At 37.3% G+C, this 20,018-nt stretch overlaps 1 long non-coding RNA gene across 1 annotated transcript; it reads left to right on the plus strand.

Moving 5' to 3' along the window:
- Positions 1 to 1,500: 1,500 nt before the first annotated feature.
- Positions 1,501 to 5,488, plus strand: LOC124163838. The gene is made up of 3 exons (XR_006865849.1): positions 1,501 to 1,567; positions 2,238 to 2,371; positions 5,426 to 5,488. It is a non-coding gene; the product is annotated as an uncharacterized LOC124163838 (long non-coding RNA).
- Positions 5,489 to 20,018: the final 14,530 nt, after the last annotated feature.

Genomic DNA, 20,018 nt, shown 5'->3' on the forward strand with positions numbered 1-20,018 from the left:
AAGCGCTTGTTTCGCAGCAAGTATAAACGGGACGGGACTGGAGCAGTGCCAGACAATTGGACACACCCTAATTCGCTGATCATCTCACACGACTGCTCCGCTATCTCTCAGGTCTTATCGCCATAAGGAATTCCAGCAACCCTTCCGGGGCTGCAGAGAAAATAAAACCCTTGGGGTAAAAAAACCAACGAAAAAGTGGCCACCCAACTGATTTCTTCCCCGAGAATTTTTATCCTAACAAAACCCGCTCACCCTCGATTTCCTCGGAACGTCCAAGATCTTCCATATGTGCACTGAGGAATTCACTTGAGCCCTCAAGGCTATGGCTAGCCGGATGGTGGCTAGTAAGACCCCAACCTCTACTTACCCACAGGGGGGTTTACCTACCGCGGAATAAGGAGGGCTTGCTCCCAGCATCACTCTGTACTGAGCTTCTCCTATATACCCCTTCTCTTTTGGCAAAGTGCCTAGAAGCTTCAATCTGCTTCTCACGCCGTAAACCTCGCTTCCACCAGAGTCCTCTGGATTGTTGATAATACACTACAAAGTTGAGTCGTCGCATCCTACCATCTTTGTTCTCTGCACTCGTTGTTTACGTTATGAAAGTGAATGTGGCCGGCAGTTGCTCGGCAAGATTTTCCGTTATTTGTAGCAGAAATACGGCACAATAAGTTGTAGTTCGGCTCCTAATTGCTACATTAGCACCAAGGACGTGTTTAAAAATTTTATTTTCCATCAAAATATTGAGAGAAGAGCGAAATGGCTTCAAATATGCCGAAGGGACAAGTGACACCAAACAACGTCTTCCCGCCTACGTGAGGTAAGTTTTTCTACACATAATGGTTCCTTTAATACTATTACCTTAAATTTTTAATAGTGCTGATCCACATATTCCAATTATTAGGTTTGAACTGTGTATAAGTAGTAATTTAAAAAAATATGTATTCCGGTTCAGATAATCCGGCGAGGTTCTTGACGAGTGTTTTTGTGCTTGTATGTTTTCTATTCATCAATGGAATATGTGAAATTTTGTGACTAAAATATAATATTTAGTCTGGGTTGCAGAGATGATTGACTTAGTTCTTTACTACGTACCAGAAAGTGTAACAATAACTATTAGTGCTGCTAGTTTTGTATTCAATAAAAATATTTGTTTTTGTCAATGCCGGTATGAAGTAATATTACGGTCATTTACAACAATAAAGACAATTACGTTTTTGACTAGAATCTGCATATCCGGATACATATTAGTGGACGAAACTCCGCTTTTCATTGCTTTATTTGTGTGTTGTTCATGAGAAGAATGACTATTATATTTCGAAGTAGTGTGAATGCTTAATTTTAGGATGCAATTAAAATCTCGACGAGTCGCTTTTGCGACTAATCTTTTCCTTGACTCATTCCGAATTTTTAATTCCAGTTTTGTTTGAAGAGGATTACATTCCTAGGGCTGGTTAAAACGGAAAAATACATCAACACCGAACTTTTGTCGTGGCCCAGTGCTTATACTGCTGTCTGCTCCTGTGTACTTGAAGTTTCAACATCTTTGGCCGAATATTTACTTGTGGTACGTATTCGAGCTTAGTAACTAATTGTAAAATATGGAAATATATAATTAATTAGGTTTTTCTGAAATGGCTTCAGTGATTATCAAAGAGGACGGTACCATTCATGCCTAATTATTGAGAGTTATTAAAAAAATATGGCTATGGATAACTAGGAGTTTTTGATTATTTCTTCGTACACCATTTCAATTTCAATGCGTTATTTTCAGTGTGTATATTATTCATGTACATTTCTCTAGAACTTATTGTTTTACTTTTATATTTACTTTTATTAAGCCTGTGCGTTTAATTGTGCTTTTATAAATCTTATATAAATAGTGATTATTAAGAGTGGAGTGGAAGCTTATTGTTAATGTGTAGATATAACTTATTCTAGACCTGATGCGGTATTGTGTGAAAATAATACGGTTTTAATGATATCTTGGAGATATCATGATTTCTGTTGCAATAAAAACTTCTTTAAATGCATTTCTTAGTGATATGTTGCGATAAACCTAGGATATTGTACTCCTAAATCCATTTATGGTGTTTATCCTAAGCCGTAGGGGGACTTTCTGCCATTTCCTTTTGCGTTGATTCTATATTCTAGTGATTAGTAATGTTTACCATTGGAATAAATTAATAAATTTGATTTGCATTATCACTTGCATGTTGCTACTGCTGTTCAAGCAGGTTCCAAGGGTGTCATTTGGCGAGGGAGCAACATAGGAAGAACTAGTGCACGATGCTAAAATTACTGATTGGGCAAGTTCTACATTTTACACGAAATACCCTGACATTGAACGTTCAACTACCCTTTCTCACCAGTATGTATGAATAGGGTACCACATTGCTATTTATTTGTTTCTTAAGGGTTGAGGTTAGTGTCTGTAGCTTTGAATATATTTGTTGAAGGTAATTCATTAGAGTTCCTACAGGAAAATGGTGCACTGCAAAGTAAAAGCCAAAAACCTCATAATGAAAGTGGCATATAAATATTAGACACATTGGTTCTCTTTGAGTTCGAACTTAACTTTAATTGTAGTATAAGCTTTACTTTTTTTATACATCACTGATTGGCTGAATTTTTATCATTTTAAGATTGGCATCATTCTTTTCCAAAGATATTATGGCTTCATCGATAAACATGCAGAAGATAATTCATATTTAAATGTAATTTTTGGGTTTCTTGTTTAGTTCTCGTATTTGTTGTATAGAACACCAAAGAATCATTTTGTCTTCAGTAGAATACATTATAAGGGCCTACTATACTGTATGGTTGAAGTACAACAGAGTGTTTTAAGCATGCTGTAGAGTTGTAATTCTTACTTTCAATTTTCTACTTCAGCATATGGTTAAAATAATTTTGCAATAGGTCATTGCAACATGGCTGAATTTTTTAATCAATGATATAGTAAACCACATACTATGAAGCCACTGCTTTTTATCCTTCAGTCAAGTTTTAAAGTTCCAGTTACGAAGTATCCCCTTATTTTTGCAGAGGAAATTAGTATGTATGAAATGTTATTATGTTCATGAGATTAATGCTGAAATCAAATTACAAATAAGTGCAACAGTCGTTCTTAGAGAGGGGGGAATTCAAGCCAAAAACATGTTGAATCAAATTAAATATTGCAAGTAATATGATTCCATACTCAAATCCAAGTCGATATTTGGCCTCACCAACAAGTTGTCTCTTCAGACTCCTCTGTCCTCCATAATGTCAACCTTTTCCCCAACTCATCCCATGCCCTCAAACACTGGGTCATTGCATCTTAGTCTTGGTCTTTCTTGTGGGTGTCTTCCCTCTGGTTGACCTCTCCACACTCCTCACTTCTTCTTACATGACCAAGCCATGCAATTCTCCTACTTCTGATCACAGTGACAATATCTTGTTTTATGAAGTTTGCTGCTCTATGTTTTTCAGTATTCTCCAAACCCCTTCGTCAAACGTTGGACCATATATCCTTCTCGATATTTAATTTCCAACAGTTATTTACTTCTTCTAAGGCTGCTTTGTTAGGGTCTTTACCTCAGCCTCATTTAAGAGCACTTGCTGTATTATGATAGTATACATTCTAATTTTTATCTATCTTGAGTTGATATATACCTGGAGTTGGTATATTGAGAAGTTGAATCTATGATAATTTTGATAGGGTCCTGTAGCATCTATTAGCTTAATTTATCCCCATTTGTATCTCTTCATCTATTTCATTTTGGCAGTTAATGGTGACTACCAAATACCAGCAGAGAAATGTTAGGCTCTGCCACTCTTCCAATTTTCATATATTTAGTTTTATCTTCAATTACCTGTAATCCTACTTTTATTACTATTCTACTTGGGCTACTGATATGAGGTTACTTTTACTATAGGCTTTTAAGGCTACATCAGCAGCATAGGCCAATATATTTATTTTTCCTTCGATACTTGCCCTTCTTGGTATAGCTTCAGTTGCTTTCAAAGCTTTTTCTAGTGCCAAGTCTCTTCTTCATAATTGAGAATACTTCTTTTGATGGGTAAGTTTAGTTTTTTTGTGCATAAATGCACTGCAGTTCAAAGATTCCCCTTTTTAAGTTAGTTTCTTTCCAGAAGTGTGGATTGCTTAATCCTTTTGGCAAATTACTACATTATATGTTGTACTTAAAGGAATATATATTCCATGACGGTGTTAATGGAGAGTGTAAATGTTGTTCATCTCATTGATTTGAGGGTACCATGAACATTGACTTGAACCCTTCACTGAACAGTTTTCTGGGGTTGAAATCTGTTCTTCATAATTACTAGTGTCTCTTTTGATAAGCAAGTTTGGTCTTGCTGTGCATAAATTCACTACTATTCTGAGATTCCTCTTATACAGTCAATTTTTTTCCATAACTATTGACTACTTAATCCTGGTCTGAATGTTATTATAATGGATGTGATACCGGAGGAAACTGTATGACACATTCCATGATGGTGTTAATGGAGATAGGTAAATGGTGTTCATCGTTATAATGAGGGTCATTAATTGGGGGGTACCTTCACCATTGACATGAATTCTTTGCTAAACAGTATTCTGGGGTTAAAATATGGGATACGTTTGAGAATACCTATTAAATGTGAAATCTATGAACCTATTCCGCTGTTTGGAATGTTTTAAAATGTAAATATTTTTTAAAGGGGGAGAGCATACGATGGTCGAGATTAGGCAATGGAGTAGTTTAATATGACTGTATGTCTTCAATTTGATAATATTTTTAGATGATCTGATAAATGTTGAAATATTTGTGTCAAGGAGTAATGGCAATGGCGTAACTAGGAATATGCTTTGGGAAGGATAGGATGGCCTGGGGTGGCACCCCCCCCCCCCCCATCAGACAACGAATCAGTCCAAGAAAATTTTTGAAGAATAACATTCCTGGAAATACATTTGAAATCATTTTGGCACCAAAGATTTAAATTTTAGTCGATGCAGTTCAATATATAAAATAATTATAAATATTTTTTTTATTTCTCTGAGGCTTTGGGGAGGGATCTTTCCCTTCCTCCCCCCGTAGATATGCCACTGAGTAACAGTGTTGTGGAATGTTAATGTCATATTATTCCTTTTTATAATTTTGTATGCTGACAGGAAGATTGCCATCTTGGTAATAGAATTAATTTCCCGAAAGTTGTCTGCCAATTGAAATTTAATTTATTAATTTCCTATTGCTCAAACCATGAAATATGATATAGAAACAAGTGATTGCATGTTTAATAAACATCTACACATTATAGAACTTTATCATGACTGTTGATTGTGAGAATTTGATGTATCACTGAGATGCTGTTCATTAAAATTACTTGTGAATTAATGCTTTTGGTGTAATTAACGAAATTTTATTTATATTTTTAATTACAGGTTCATATACTCGAGTAGTCAATGTCATTGGTGGTAAAGGAACATAGCAAAATTGAGAATAATGCAAGATGTGTGGCAGCTGTCATCACCTGTACATCATTCTCTCCTACTAATTTGAATCCATTTTAATAGAAATGTTACATCATGTGCACTTCAGATTTATTTATTTTGTTTATTTTGCATTATGTAAATAATCTTAGTTTCAATGAAATTGTTAAATCATTCTGGAAATCTTAAAATGTAACATTTCTGGTGTGTGTACATTATATACTTTGGAAAAATGTGATTTTTTCCTTTATATACCTCCTTTGATGATATCTTTTATGATCTGCAACTCTCGTGAAAAGTACAAAAATTGCATGTCAGCTTGTGACTTCTGTAGTTTTTCTTGTCTAACTTTGAGGTAGGATAATATTTCCGATTTGTCGGCACTAAAAATTGACCAGACTTGTCCTCAAATTCCTCGTATAATATCCATTGCGCTGTTTTCATGGAAGTTTACTCGGATATTACATGCGACATCTCTTCCGATCAGAAGATAACAATTCTCTCTCAGCTGATATTGGACTTTTCAAAATCTGAAATTATTCCTTTGACGAGAAAAAATCGCTATATAGTAGCCCTGAGAGCAGTAATAGTAGTTTTGGAAATAATTTACCCTGTTTCAGACATAAATATGAGAGTTTCATATCTAGAAAAACGTCCTGTGAAAAGAATCAAAACTTAACTGAAGCGCGAATATTTTTTATTTTTCACGATTTAAAATTTACAAATTGATAGTAAAGTGTTCCTAGTACCTCAAGACTGAATATATTATAATTTATAATTACCGAAAATGCGACAGGAATCGCGTATTTATGAAAAAACTGGCATTATATCACTTTCCCCCATAAGACTCTATAGAGACGGAAGAACTAAAATGGCGGACGTCTCAATTCCCATAGTGGAAGTGTATGGAACGACTCGACCCAATGAGGGAGTAGTGTAGAGAACTGCCATCCAGAGGACTCTGGCTTCCACCACCTTCCATTACAACCTTCCCGTGGGGTCTTCCCGCACCACATCACATCTTCAACCCATCACAACTCTACCCGCCCGTGGGACGAGGTAAGTCGAGTTGTAAATCCAGACACGAAGAGGCCGATCGGAAAATGTGCCACGCCTCCAATGTCTAAAGAATAAAACGTCAAGGGGAGTAGCTCCTGGCTCCACACGCTCCCACTGCTACCATAATTTGCCGGCGATTTTCTCCGGGCCTCCACCCTTCGGGCTCCGCCTGCTTATCTGGCGAATGGCGGGAGGGTCGATGAAATCTTTCATCCCTAGAACGAGCCCTATAGAGTAGGCGGCTTCAAGGATGTCATCGGAAGGAGAGTTACGGAAGGGGGATGAGCGTTTGGTTCTGGCGATAATAAACGATTTCACTTCTCTTTGACTCTAACTACCTATAGTATGCTCATACTTTAAGAAAATGTGCTACCACTTTAATATGCGCATGGCAGAGGGTGCCAGTTCAGCAGTCGTTAATAAAAAATTGCGCGTTGGAATGGCTTAATTGCAGAGTTCCATCTAGCATTCATTTAAGCTTTACGTATTCTTTGGAAATCAAATCCAATGACTATCCGTTGAGAAAAATATCTTTCTCATAACACGATTTTGGTCGGACATTGAAACGTCACTGTAAAGGGTCTGTATATTGTATGCAGTAAGCTCAATTCCATGTGTGTTGTTCGTTCTATATCATCATTTATTTAACAGTCACCTTAGTTTTAAATTTATGTTCAGGCAGAAATTTTCTTTCTATGTTTTCTTATCACATTTCCACAATGAAGAATTTTCAAGCTAGCCTTAATACTGGCCTATTTATTTACAGACTTCCTTACTTCTCTGAAGAGAAATAATTACCGGTATGAGCAAATATATCAAAGAATAAATATTTTTAATCAAATAGAAAGTTACCGCGGTTCTAGGATGATGTTCCCTGTATCATCCTTAAATATACCAGGTCTTATGTTCTCAAATAATCTAAGCCGATCACATTGCCTCCGAATCTCAATCGGCTCCCAGCCTTATTCGTATAAAATCGAAGTAAAGCTCTCTGTTTGCTCATAGCAGTTTTTGGATAATGGTGCTTTACTTTCTTGATTCGTATTAAGTTTTCTAAATTCACGACCGGGATCCATATGTTCACCATTAATTGGAGGAGTAACCTTTCGACATTAGGATAACTCAGATAATACGGATATACTTTTGGCAAAATGCCATCGTAATCAATAGAGCGTCGGCCCACAGTTGAATGTACTGCTAGAATTATTTGCGTTTGAGGAAGCAATTTCATGTTTTCAAGATTCAAATACTTACTCGAGGCAGTGAAGGCTTTCCAGGTGCTCCACCGGGTAATCTCCGTCATGGCTGCCGGCGTTTCAGGGTACGAGTCGAACTCCATTCAGGGAATTCAGCCCTTAAGATGGAGTACGATCCGTACCCCGAAACGTCGGCAGCCATGACGGAGATTACCTGGTGGAGAACTCGAACACCCTTCACTACCAGAATACGCCGGGAAGACATCAGACCTTTTTTCACTTACTCGAGAACTCAACGCAATGGCTAATTTAGATAAATGAAGAAAGCATTTAAATAACTATAGCTAAAACCATGCATAAGTACTCACACAAACACTGATGAGACGCAGACATTTAGTTACGATACACGGCTGCTGTATAAGTTTCGGCACTTACCTAGATAAAAAAAAGAAAAACAGTTTAGCTTTTACGAAAGATGTGAACAATTGTTTTTTTTAATTGATTATAGTATACACATTATTAGGATAGATTGTTGATTCCGCCATAAAAAAACTGTTTTGACACACCAAGTGTAAATTACAATTTATTTTGAAGATAAATATACAAGTACTGAAATTGGTCTAAAAAGGTATGATTCTCATTCTTAAGCTTAGCCACTAAAAGAAAATTATTTATTCATGTAGCATACCCTATTAGTTAATAATTACCTTATTAAAATTTTAAAGCTTAAGTTTAGGCTACAATTACAGTTGGAAGATTCATTTAATTTCAAGATTTTAAGTTCATAAAATTACAGTTCATTTTAAATGGAATGTATCAAACCCACTCACTATGGCTGTAATTTAACTTATTCCGAGATATTTTACGCATTAATTATTTACTCTATCAATGCGAATATTTAAGCAGTGGGTTTTGCAGAGGGCCACTAATATACTGCCATCTCTCTGGCATTAAAGAGATTAGGAAAAGTCGTACACTCGCGTCGATGACGGGCAGAGACATCCGAATTTCATTGGGAAATACGTTTTGTAGGATATTTTCACTATTACTTACACCTCTACTTTTTTACATTACGCGACCCGGGTTTCGATGAGTTATCACCATCTTCAGGCGGAAATTATGATGTATTTATCTTATTGTTGTTACCTAGTTACCTGAAATATATTATGTTTTAATAAGAGAAATACATCATAATTTACGCCTGAAGATGGTGATAACCCATCGAAACCCGGGTCGCGTTATGTATAAAAGTAGTGGTGTTAGCGTAAGTGAAATATCCAAGAAAACTTATAATGGAATACCACAAAGTTAATAATGAGCTTGTGAATTTTTTTCACATAGAAAGACAAAAATGGGCCGTTAACCTAAGTTTACATTCTTGATAGGATAAAATGTGAAATTCATTACTCTTGAATGAATTTCCACGCGATTGTCAGTAGTATACAGTGAATACGAAGAACAAATAGATCCTGCACTGCACTCATCCTCGTGATGCAGAAATTCCTTATATCTTGGTTGGAACTACTAAAGAATAAGTCATAGTTATCCAACCAATAAAACTTAAAATGGAGTAACACACAGTTAAAAATGAGTAGTTGAATTTTTTTCTGAAAACTGATTAAAATACATTCAAAGCTCGCCCATATATCAAGTTTCTATCGAACAGACTGGAGCCTTCCCTATTCAGTATCCTCGATTATCATCATGGAATTTCCGGGTATCGCACGGACATTACTCCGGCCCAGAATTCAATGCGCCAATGAGAGGTAGGAAATCGAAGACTGGGATCCCCGTCGCCGGACGCATGACGGACAGCTCGTCGAACTAGGTCGTGCTCGGGCGATGACGCTGTGAGATGGCTTTCGTGTTGGCTGGTCCGCGATGAAGAGGGAGCCCTAGACTACTCCTTTGAGGGATTTTATTTTACGAAAGAGCGACAGGAAGAAGAAGCGATTCCTTTGGGAATAGAGACCCAGCCCAACAGAGCTGCGCATTGGGACGCCAGGAAGAATTCCAAGTCATGAGGAGTCCCGCCAATGTGTAAAACGAACAAGAAGTAAAACTTTATCAAGGAATATCACACGAACGAAAAATACAAGATACTGTTATTTATGCAAACACACACACAAATTAAAGAAAAAAACTCCTAACGGTGTGTGCTGATTTAAAAAAATGAGCGTCCTAAGTAAAAAGAGGTTTATATAGCAAAAATATATAAAACTGATTTACAAAAAAATGAGTCTTTGAAAACCTCTTCCAAAATGCTTCTCAACTAAGGGCATCTTTTGTCCTCATCTGTCACAACTACGGCTAATTTTCTGCCGACCACCCAGATGAGTAAAACTATTTTCGATATCTATTGCAATGCTGTGTGAATGGCGTCAATCAAAATACTTACAAGAGACATGCGCATAGCCAGGGTGAACTTAGTGTAATGCAAGTCCCCTTCTAATGCCGAAAGAGGACATTTTCCATTGGCACACACCCAACTTCATTGAGAGACTTAAGCATTGCGTTAATATTCGTTTATATGCAAGTCTTAATACAAGTGATAATACGCTACGTTAAATTCAGCTTAGTCGGTTGCATAAAATATTTTTTTTAGTGCTGAAAAAATTTCGGGAAGAGCCGATGCCCCAATAGAAATATTCCTGGCTATATGTTTACCAAGAGACGATCATTTTTGCCATGTAATTAGAAACAAAACAACCTTCATTAGCGGAAACTGTTTAATTCACGAATATAGTCACAATTAAACTTAATAATGTGATAATATATCTTCGTTATTCTCCGTGCCCAAATATTTAACGCCTGCAACATACTTTTACCTACTTATTCAACGGCTTGCCTTGTCTCAGCGTATAAATCCAGGAGTATCCCCCCTGCATGACCGGAGTACTGACGGCCTGAAGGAGCTCTGGGCTCTTGCGGTACCTTCAAATTTCCTTACTCTATAAGTACACGAACTGTATTTGACTATCTTTCTTCTCGATTTTGTCATCGCGCAGCACTTCTTCTAATACAAATTTGGAACCCTTGTTTTTATTTGTATTGAAAGGCCATCAAATGTAGAGAGAAACATATTTACATGCTTGCTCAGGCGTCAGAAGAACTCAACAGAGAGTGTCATTAAATGCTAAAGTAAGTTGCTTCCCTAACTTCGTATGTTTTTCATAAACCACCTAAATATACCCTTTCACTTTGTTTTGAGTAGGGGGCCCTTGAACTACATTGCTGGGGCCATTAAGTAAGCAGTAAGGCCCCTGCTATCTAGCATTCATATAGTTTGTCAAGTGAATGACAACCGTAATCAAACTGCCACATAAGATAATGAGTAGCAATTAAACTTACCTTTAGAACGCTTCTTTCTTCTACTCAGGGTTTCACCTCACCTTTAAGAACCACTCATTTCCTACGATTACCTTGCTAAGTAAAATACTCAACTAAATTTAGCTGAACGCTTCAATAACGGTTTGTATTATTTAAATGAGCATTTCCTGCATTTCATAAATTTTTTCCATGTAAAGTTATTTCGACCGATTACGAATTAAAACTAACTGGACGAGTTAAACATTGAGATAGAGGTATTAAAGACTGCAGGTAATAAAGGGAATTCGGCTAAGTGATATCAATTCACACCAATGGCCTAAAAATAGTAATAGAATAGTATTGCATCGTCATTTTCCGCAGCATTTCACAGAGCGCACAGCTTGAGCATTTAAATTACTTCAGCAAGAACGTCACCTCCCATTTCAGCCATTGATTTCGATAATTACCTCGTTGAGCTCGTCATTGCAGTACCCAAAACTTTTCAATCACAGTGACACAAATTTTCCGTCCTATAAAATGCAATCAACTGCAAAATCGGTAATTGAAATGCATTTGAATTGACCGCAATGAATCAGTTAAATTGGTTTGCAACGCAATTCGGCTTTGGTTAAATGTTTACCCTAATTATACCGGCATTAACCGACAAAGCGGGTCGATGGTGATGAAGCGTTATAGCAAGTAACGCTTCAGTGAGAACAATGGGTGGTTACCATTGCCGGGTGAGAAGGGTGTCTATATGTATTTTTTAGAATGAGCCCGTTCACAAAATGTTTTTAATTTTAGATGTAGAAGAAGATTTAGAAGGGTAGGATTTTGATAAATGAAGAGATCCAAATTTTTCCGTTCTATCTCCGCCTTCTTCGCGATCAATACTCGTACCTACTATTAAGGATAGCAGTGGTATCTATAGTAATAAAATTTAAGGCTTCACTCAGTAGAACGACTAATTGCATATTTTTATTTTTCCGCTGCTCTAACCTTTCGTGGATTTGCAATACAAATTACTTACCATATAGCCAAGGTTTAACTGTGTATGAATATGAACGTATTTTCTGTTACTATGCGTAATATTATTAAAACCATGTGATATGAATGGAAGATCCTCTTTCACGCTGCTTGCTGGTGATTGATCATCCCCTGTCAAATACTCTAGCGGTTGCTGGCAGGGTTTTATGTTGAATTAACACTTCTAAAATTACAGATATTCTGACGCATGAAATAATTTCTTTTATTTGCGCTTGCAGTATCTCCGTTATTGGCAGTCAAAAGTATTAACCACCAAAGATTTTATAGCGCAGGAACTCCATTTTTGCAATTCCTGCTCGTTTTTAATGTAATTGGTTGGTATATATTTTTCTAAATTCTTTTTCCAAGCAAAAAATCATGAGTTATATTAAATTAATTTCTCCGAACAATTACTTAACGTGTAAACCACTGAATCAGACATCCATATAGTTATGCAGACCTTAAAATTCTATATTGAGTATATTTTTTTAATATAGCTTCCGTTGATAAATATTAGCAAACATATCCTCATCTCCGGTTTTCTAATTAATATAATCCTCAGGAAAGAATGAATATGGTTGAATGTGATTGGCATTGAAGTAGCGATTTTGCCATCTTTAAGTCCACCAATTAAGTAATAAAAGTAAAAAAATGAAGAACGGCCATATGTACGTACTTACATCTCCGTTAGTAACATGCTAATCCTAACAAAAAGCACGATATAGTGGTGATAGATGATGATTTAAATCCCTAATCTAACTTAAAAACCGAAAGTTACCAGAATAAACACCCAGAGTAGCAATCAACACCTGATCAACTCGAAAGAACTTTCATTGTATCTCCAATGAATATCTACACATTCACAAGTTAAAAATGATTTTCTCTAGAAGCCAGGATAAGACACATTTATCTTTCATGACTATTCAAGAATTATAATATTATACGCACTAAAAGGACACTCTTTCGGCAGAACACCGCACAAATTAGCCTCATTGTAACACAATCGTTACTCAAAATTCTTTATTCCTCTCCATTCTCTTTGACGGCCGATGGCCTGCAAATCAAATTTTACGAATCATTGCTCTCCGATTGGATTCAAATAGAAAGAATTTCGATTCCTTTCCTGTTTCCCCTCAATTGCGATAGTCTGCATTCGCGCAGATCGGATCGCAGGGTAGGGACGGGTAGAAAAAGGAACGTGTGATGTGGAGATGAACGACTGAGAATGAGATCTTCAGTGCTGTCGCTCAAAATTCCGCACTCCCGAGTTGCTTGCGGGCACTAATTAACCACTCACAGTCACGCTTCTGTTACAACAGGCTTTTCGTCTTTCATATTTGTCGGCTGCCGTCTCTAGCTCCGTGCACAGACGTACGCGCGGCCTCCAGAAACCCGGAGACTGCCGACGGTATTGGGTCGCGCGGCTACGCACGCTGCTTGCTGCGGGCGTGACATGGCTTTGACGCCGATCCAAAAAGACCGGTGAGACACGCCAGAAACGCTGACTTTTGACGCGGCGTTGATTCGAACGAGCTCCTCTTTGAGTTTGCGTTGCGAAGCATCGGAGACGCGTCATGTGTGGAAAAAAGTGAAAATCGGATTTCTAGTGACACGTACGTTCGCCCTGCGCGATGTAGGCACGTTTATAATTGAGGAATCATATTTTTTTATCCAACTAACGTATCTGATAATGGAAACAACAGCAATTCACCATAAAAGGAGAATGTCGAGGACAAAAATTGTAGTAATGAGCTTTTGGAAGTTTCATACAGGATGGGCAATGATACCTACGTAGCGAAAAAAATTGGATCCACTCGGGAAAGTGTACTGCTGATGAAAAAAACTTCTACAATTATAACGAATGTAGTAAATTTGAATGTACTGAATTCTGATGGATTCATTTACGAGAACAATTAATTTTTGTATCAAGACTATCAGGCTAATTCCCAGAAATCAATATCGGTATTTGCAATAAGGAAAATAGAATATTAAAGGGAAAGGATATAATCATGAGTACTTTCCACGAGGTTATACCTGATGGAATCTCTTCCCTCACTCTATGGTCTCTCATAAATGTATAGCATAGACATATTGAGGTTCTCACTTGATGCTCTGAAGACATCTTCTTTTAATTGCTCATTCATTTTAGCCTAGCCACAGGTCTCCGAGTTTTTGGCGCCTTCCACCCAAATTCGGGCAAAGAAAAGTGCAACACTCTTTTCATCCGTACTCATGTGGCTGCACCACGAATATGCTACAAGCCTATGGGATTCGGTGCAAAGATATTTAATCCTTGGACTGATTACGATGCGAATAAAGATTTTACTGCTAGTCCAAAAATGTTGCGAACGAGCTGAGAGCGCTACATTGCTTTCACTTGATTTAGGTTTGGGACCGCAAGTGACTCGAGAGATTAAATTCAACAGCTTAAGCCAATAATCACTACACTCTACCTTGAATTTAATCTTAAAACTCATATTGATGGCATTTCTAACCTCCTCGTACCTTTCCTACTATACCAAAAATATATAAACGGCCTGTTTTCTGCAAATTAACCAGTTGCACAAAATAAATTGTAAAGAAATAACCTAATCCCCCATCAAGCATCTCCTGATACGGCCCAAAATACTCCTAAAAGCAGCTCCAAAACCACTAATTAATCTACTTTTCCTTGATCTATACTTCAAACATACGTTCAAGGTATTTTAAACAAAATCCATTTCCTTCCTACCTTAAAAAGTACTATATTAAATGCCTGTTTTGTGTGAATCAAACAATTGTACGATACAATTTGTCAAGAAATAACTAACTCTCCCATTAAATATCTCCGGATACGGCCGAAAGTAAGTAGTACAAAAACAGCCCAGAAGCCATTAATCACTGTGTTATACCTTGATTTTATTCTTCAAACTCATATTTATGGTATTGTATATACCACTCCGTTATTTTTCTATTATAAAAAGTACCATATAAATAGCTTGATTTGTGTGACCATTGTAATTATCCCGTTTTACGACATAATTTGTTAAGAAATAACTTACTACCCATCATATCTCTCTCGGTCGAAATTACCCATATAACTGCCCAGAAATCCCTAATTATTCTACTATTTCTTGATTCTATTCTTCAAACGCATTCACGCAAGCACAGGTCATACACATGCGACTGAGAGACTAGAGGAAGATGGCGTAAAGCATCCATCCTCTTCGAATCCCTTAGATAACGCTCCGAATTCCAGCTCTCGCTCTTTCCCTGTACCCTTGACTTTCCCCTTTCCCGAATTTTCATTGTTCGCCCCGCTGAAACTCCCCTTTACCGTCGAGATAATCCCCCGGTCCCATTCGTTTGACCTCCTCTTTCAATTTCGCTTTGCGAGCCCTCCCCGGCTTTCTAGACCTGCGAAAACTCCAAACGCTTTGACGGCAAAAGCGCCCCTGCTAACCCCATTACCCGAAATTTTAAACCTCTTGACTTACGGCATTATCATCAACCCCCCCGCTTTTCTCCACCAAACGGCGCGCGCCTTAAAAGTAAATTCCCTATTAACTGATAGTTGGCGGTTCTTCACTTCCCCATCTCCCCCTCCTTCGGGGCACGCCACGACTAAATCGAAGGACCGCGCCGAAAGATAATTCTAGAGAGAATTCTTGCAAGATCAATAACTGGAAATGGTTCAAAATGCAAATAGCAATGAAGAGAAGGCACTTATGATTAGTTCAGAACATGAACACATTAGATTTCGTCGCGCACGGCTTCTGTAGGTATCTGAAAAAGGGACAGCAGAAACATAGTAGAAGAGAATATTATCTTCAGACGAAAGATTGGGAATTCGGATTTGTAAAGAATGATTTATAAATTAAAATATAAGACGAGAAAAGATTACCTGATTCAAACTCAGGTAAATGATCCATAAAGATGTCATAATAACTCCATCAGCAGATAAATGAAAATATGAATGAGTGCTATTCCCAAAAACATCATATAAGAATGAATGAATAGCAATGATGGACAACATTTTACAATTATTGGACATTAATTGGGCACCAAGGCGTTTTTAAAGGTCTGCGTCCATTTTTTATGCTAAGAAATTCGCTCAGATGTGATTTTTAAAGAGATACCCTCGGGTAAAATCGCAAAGAAATGCAAAAGTCATATAGTGAGTTTTCCCTCCACGAAATACCAGCACAAGGAACGGAAAAACTACCATTTATCAATACCTATCCGCATTAATGTAAATTCATTCTCAATTAAAGCGAGATTCCTATAATTTCAGTTTTGAATAACCGTAGATATGGTGAAAATTTAGGAATTGAGTATGAATCAATTGATTCCATCCCTTGGGAAACATCTCCAAAGCTAACCTCTCTACCTTAGAAAAGAATTAAAAGGATTAATTTTAAAAACTCATTTATATTATTATCAGCTGAATGATCACAAAAATAAAGTAATTATCCTTTCTAAGTGAATCTATTGGGAACTTCATTTCTAGCTCAGAAAAGTTAAAGCTCGTGCTCATTATGAGAGAAGAAAACCCTAAGTAATTCTTAAAAATTAGGTCAAAAATTCACAAAATTACTTTATATACCGGAGGTTTTAGTTATATCAATGTACTTTTTTGACTCAGATATCACTCGCCTCTTTTTTTTCCTTATCCTTTGATATTGCCTCTTTTTCGTGATTACAAGTTTTGGACGAGAATACGTTCTCGCTCATTATCCGTGTGCCAAATTGTACTGTGTACAAAGTGTACTTATATCAAACTTATTTTTTGAAAGTGAATAATATCAATCACTACCACCCGGGACCGCACTTCAAAAGTTTAACAAAATATCAGGCAACATTTGGCCACAAGCATATATAGAGAAAAAATCATGTAACCAAGCCCATTTTGGTATTTACAAGCATGGGTATAATTTTCATTACTACATTCGACAAAGGTATCGTTAATTGTAAAATATTCTACTGTTCTTGCGATGCGTGAGAATGGTCAGCAATGTTCTAGGTGAAACAAACCGCATTCCACTAAAAATACTTAGTGTGGCATCACTTCACATTTGGAAGCCGAATTAACGGTAAATTTATAGTACTTGACTCAAGTTTGAAGTAGCGGAGGAGGGCTGAAACGACTCATATTACCTGAGTTGATTTTTCGCTCTTGATAGATCATATTGAGTTCGAAAGCTAGGCCATCGCAATATTATGGAGATACAGTCAGTCGCTAGAGCAGTCTGTGACGCGCGCGGGCGTCAAGCAACGCAGCGTAGCGGTGCGCACAAAACGATTCGGAAGGCCCTCATCCGAAAGTTAGTGCAAACCAATTGGGAGACTTAATCGCTTTGAGCGTTCAAACATTTGGCTTTCGCTCTGCAAAGGACAGAAATGCGATTAAGGTTCGCGCCACCTCCGGGAACGACTCTCTCGTCTAGTTGATCTTTATTTACTAAATTTCTTTTTTTTTTCACGCCCTGCCTAGTCGTGGGTACTCAATTACGCCGCAGTGTGTTGAGAGAGATAGAGAGGATATTCGTTGGCTTTTCGAAAGCATGGCACATGGAGTTTGCGGAAATCAACTTTCGTCTCCTTTCGGTAAAACAGCAAAGGTCAATGCCCCAGGTATACTTTAGCAAAGATAACATTAAGATTTTGATGACTTTAAATGCATATTGAACGAAGAAAAATTAATAACTGGTTAAAGCATTTGGGGAAAATTCAATACTTAATATCTTCTTTTTCATTCGGCAAATTTCTGCGTATTTACGTTTTTATGACTAACGCTAATGTTTCACTTTCCGCTCTGGAGACATCTCAGAATTTAACAGTTATTAAATTGCAGTGGTTGCAGGGGCAGTTAAAAAATAGAGAAGTTAATCCAAAAAAAGTTTTTTTTTTTAATATAATATAGCTGCAAATTGATTACCCACTGACTGACTCATCACAATTCGCAGCCCAAACTGTGATAGGCGTGGGTATTTGGCTTATTGGACGTAAAAGTAAAAACTGTTGCATACTTCTTTACCAACGCTGAAATTTGGGGTTACGGACACTACACCCTCACGTAATTCATCGTTTAAGAATGTTTTACATTATATAGGATTCAAGTAGTCGGGAATCGATATCTAATAAAGCTAGCGTTAGGCGTCACGACAAATAAATGCCATAACCAAAAATTGAGTTTATTCGGCGAAGATAATTTGCTGTGAATATGTAATGATTATGAATAAATCTTGCGCGACCTGTTATGAAAGCCGTGTTACGATGATTTGCGTTGGTTGCGCCATCTATACAGTGATAATAAAGATATATTTTAGAATAACCATTTTCATGTGTATTGTTAATAACAAACAACTTTCGTGCATGGTGATACTTTCGAGTGCCGATATTTCGCATTCATATTGCCATCTCCCACCTCACAAATAAGAGCAGGTTTTAGAATAGCTAATTTTATGGTTGTGTGTGAAAATAATTTACAGGCCAGGCGATAGCTATCTTTCACATTATTCCGCGCTCATATATTTATGAATAGATGAATAGTTATGATGTGTTTGAATTGTCGAATTTTAATAAATAAACCTCAAGGAACATGCGAATGCTGGATTTTTGAGGACAGAGCGTTTGAGCTTCTCTCGGTTGAATGGTGGTAACATTTAGTAGATCCGCGCTTTTTGGATTTCTGTCTTCGAAATTAACTTGATCGGCTGGGTATTGGTGCATTGAATTGGTCTCAGTCCGATAGTAAAAAAAAAGCTGTTATATATTTTTTATTTTTAAGTATATTGGGTTCAAATCTTTTGATTTTGAATCTTTTGATTTGACTCAGAAAGAGAAAAGCTACAATTCTAGGACAAGGGTCAAAGTACGAAAAATCGGCGATATTTCACAAGTGCATCCGTCGTTAATTTTATATTTCTCCCCATTACGTATATTTTCTACTCAAAATGGTCTTAACGCTTATATCATCGTGGTTACTAAGACGACGTTAAGTATTGTTGAGAGCGAAAGAGCGTATCCTCCGTCTATTTCATCTATTAAAACGATATTGTAAGTGTTTTATTTCCCTTTTTAAGCAACTTATGGACCCAATACTCGAACACGCGTGACACAAACATGTTCCCACCCCCCTCCCAAACCCGCTTGATGAAATCAAGCACCCATCGACTCGTTTGTTATAAATTTGCTCATTACTGGTCCAATGTGCCGTAAGCTATATTTATTTTCTCAAATACCCGCACCAGCAAGGGCCAACGCATGAAAAACTCCATGATCAATAAAGTTAAAAACCATTATGCAAGCCCTTTGCTGGGCCGCTGGAACACCGCGACGTATCCGCGTGTGCCCTCCAGTCTGGGCATCTTTGGCGCCCTCCTTTTCCGAAACTGACAAATTTTACAGTCAGAATACCAACATTGAGCTGTTAACTTGATTTTAAAGATACCTCATTTAAAAGAATGCTTGACATCGCCTTGAGTTAACAAAACAATTATTTAAATAAAAAAAATTCATTCTGGATCATTCCAGTTGTCCTTCCCATGCAGAGTGATGGCGTCCTCTGGCCATGGCCGTACACCGCCCTAAGAAGGGGTGCAGAATAGGCCTGCCACTATGCAATCATACCGTTTGCTCATTTGTTCATTACCTTTCTATGGCACGTTATGTTAATTAACCCTCGAACAGGTTTCATCAATGGCGTGATAAGAGCAAAAAATAATGACACCAGAAATAAGCTTTCTTTGAAAAATATGAGCAAAATCAACACGATGCAGTCATATATATCCTAAAACACGAAAGTTTACTACTCATTTGGGCATTGAGCCTTCCGTAGGGTGCAATGGATTTGAAGTGCTCAAGGGAAGATCACTTCTCCGTGCCAATAGGTGACACAGACCGTTAATACTCATAGATGCTGTTTGTTTTGGCACGCTATATGCATACTTTCGCTTTCCGTGTTTTTAGCCGAA

This window comes from Ischnura elegans, chromosome 8, assembly GCF_921293095.1.
Source record: "Ischnura elegans chromosome 8, ioIscEleg1.1, whole genome shotgun sequence".
Taxonomy (NCBI): Eukaryota; Metazoa; Arthropoda; class Insecta; order Odonata; family Coenagrionidae; genus Ischnura; species Ischnura elegans.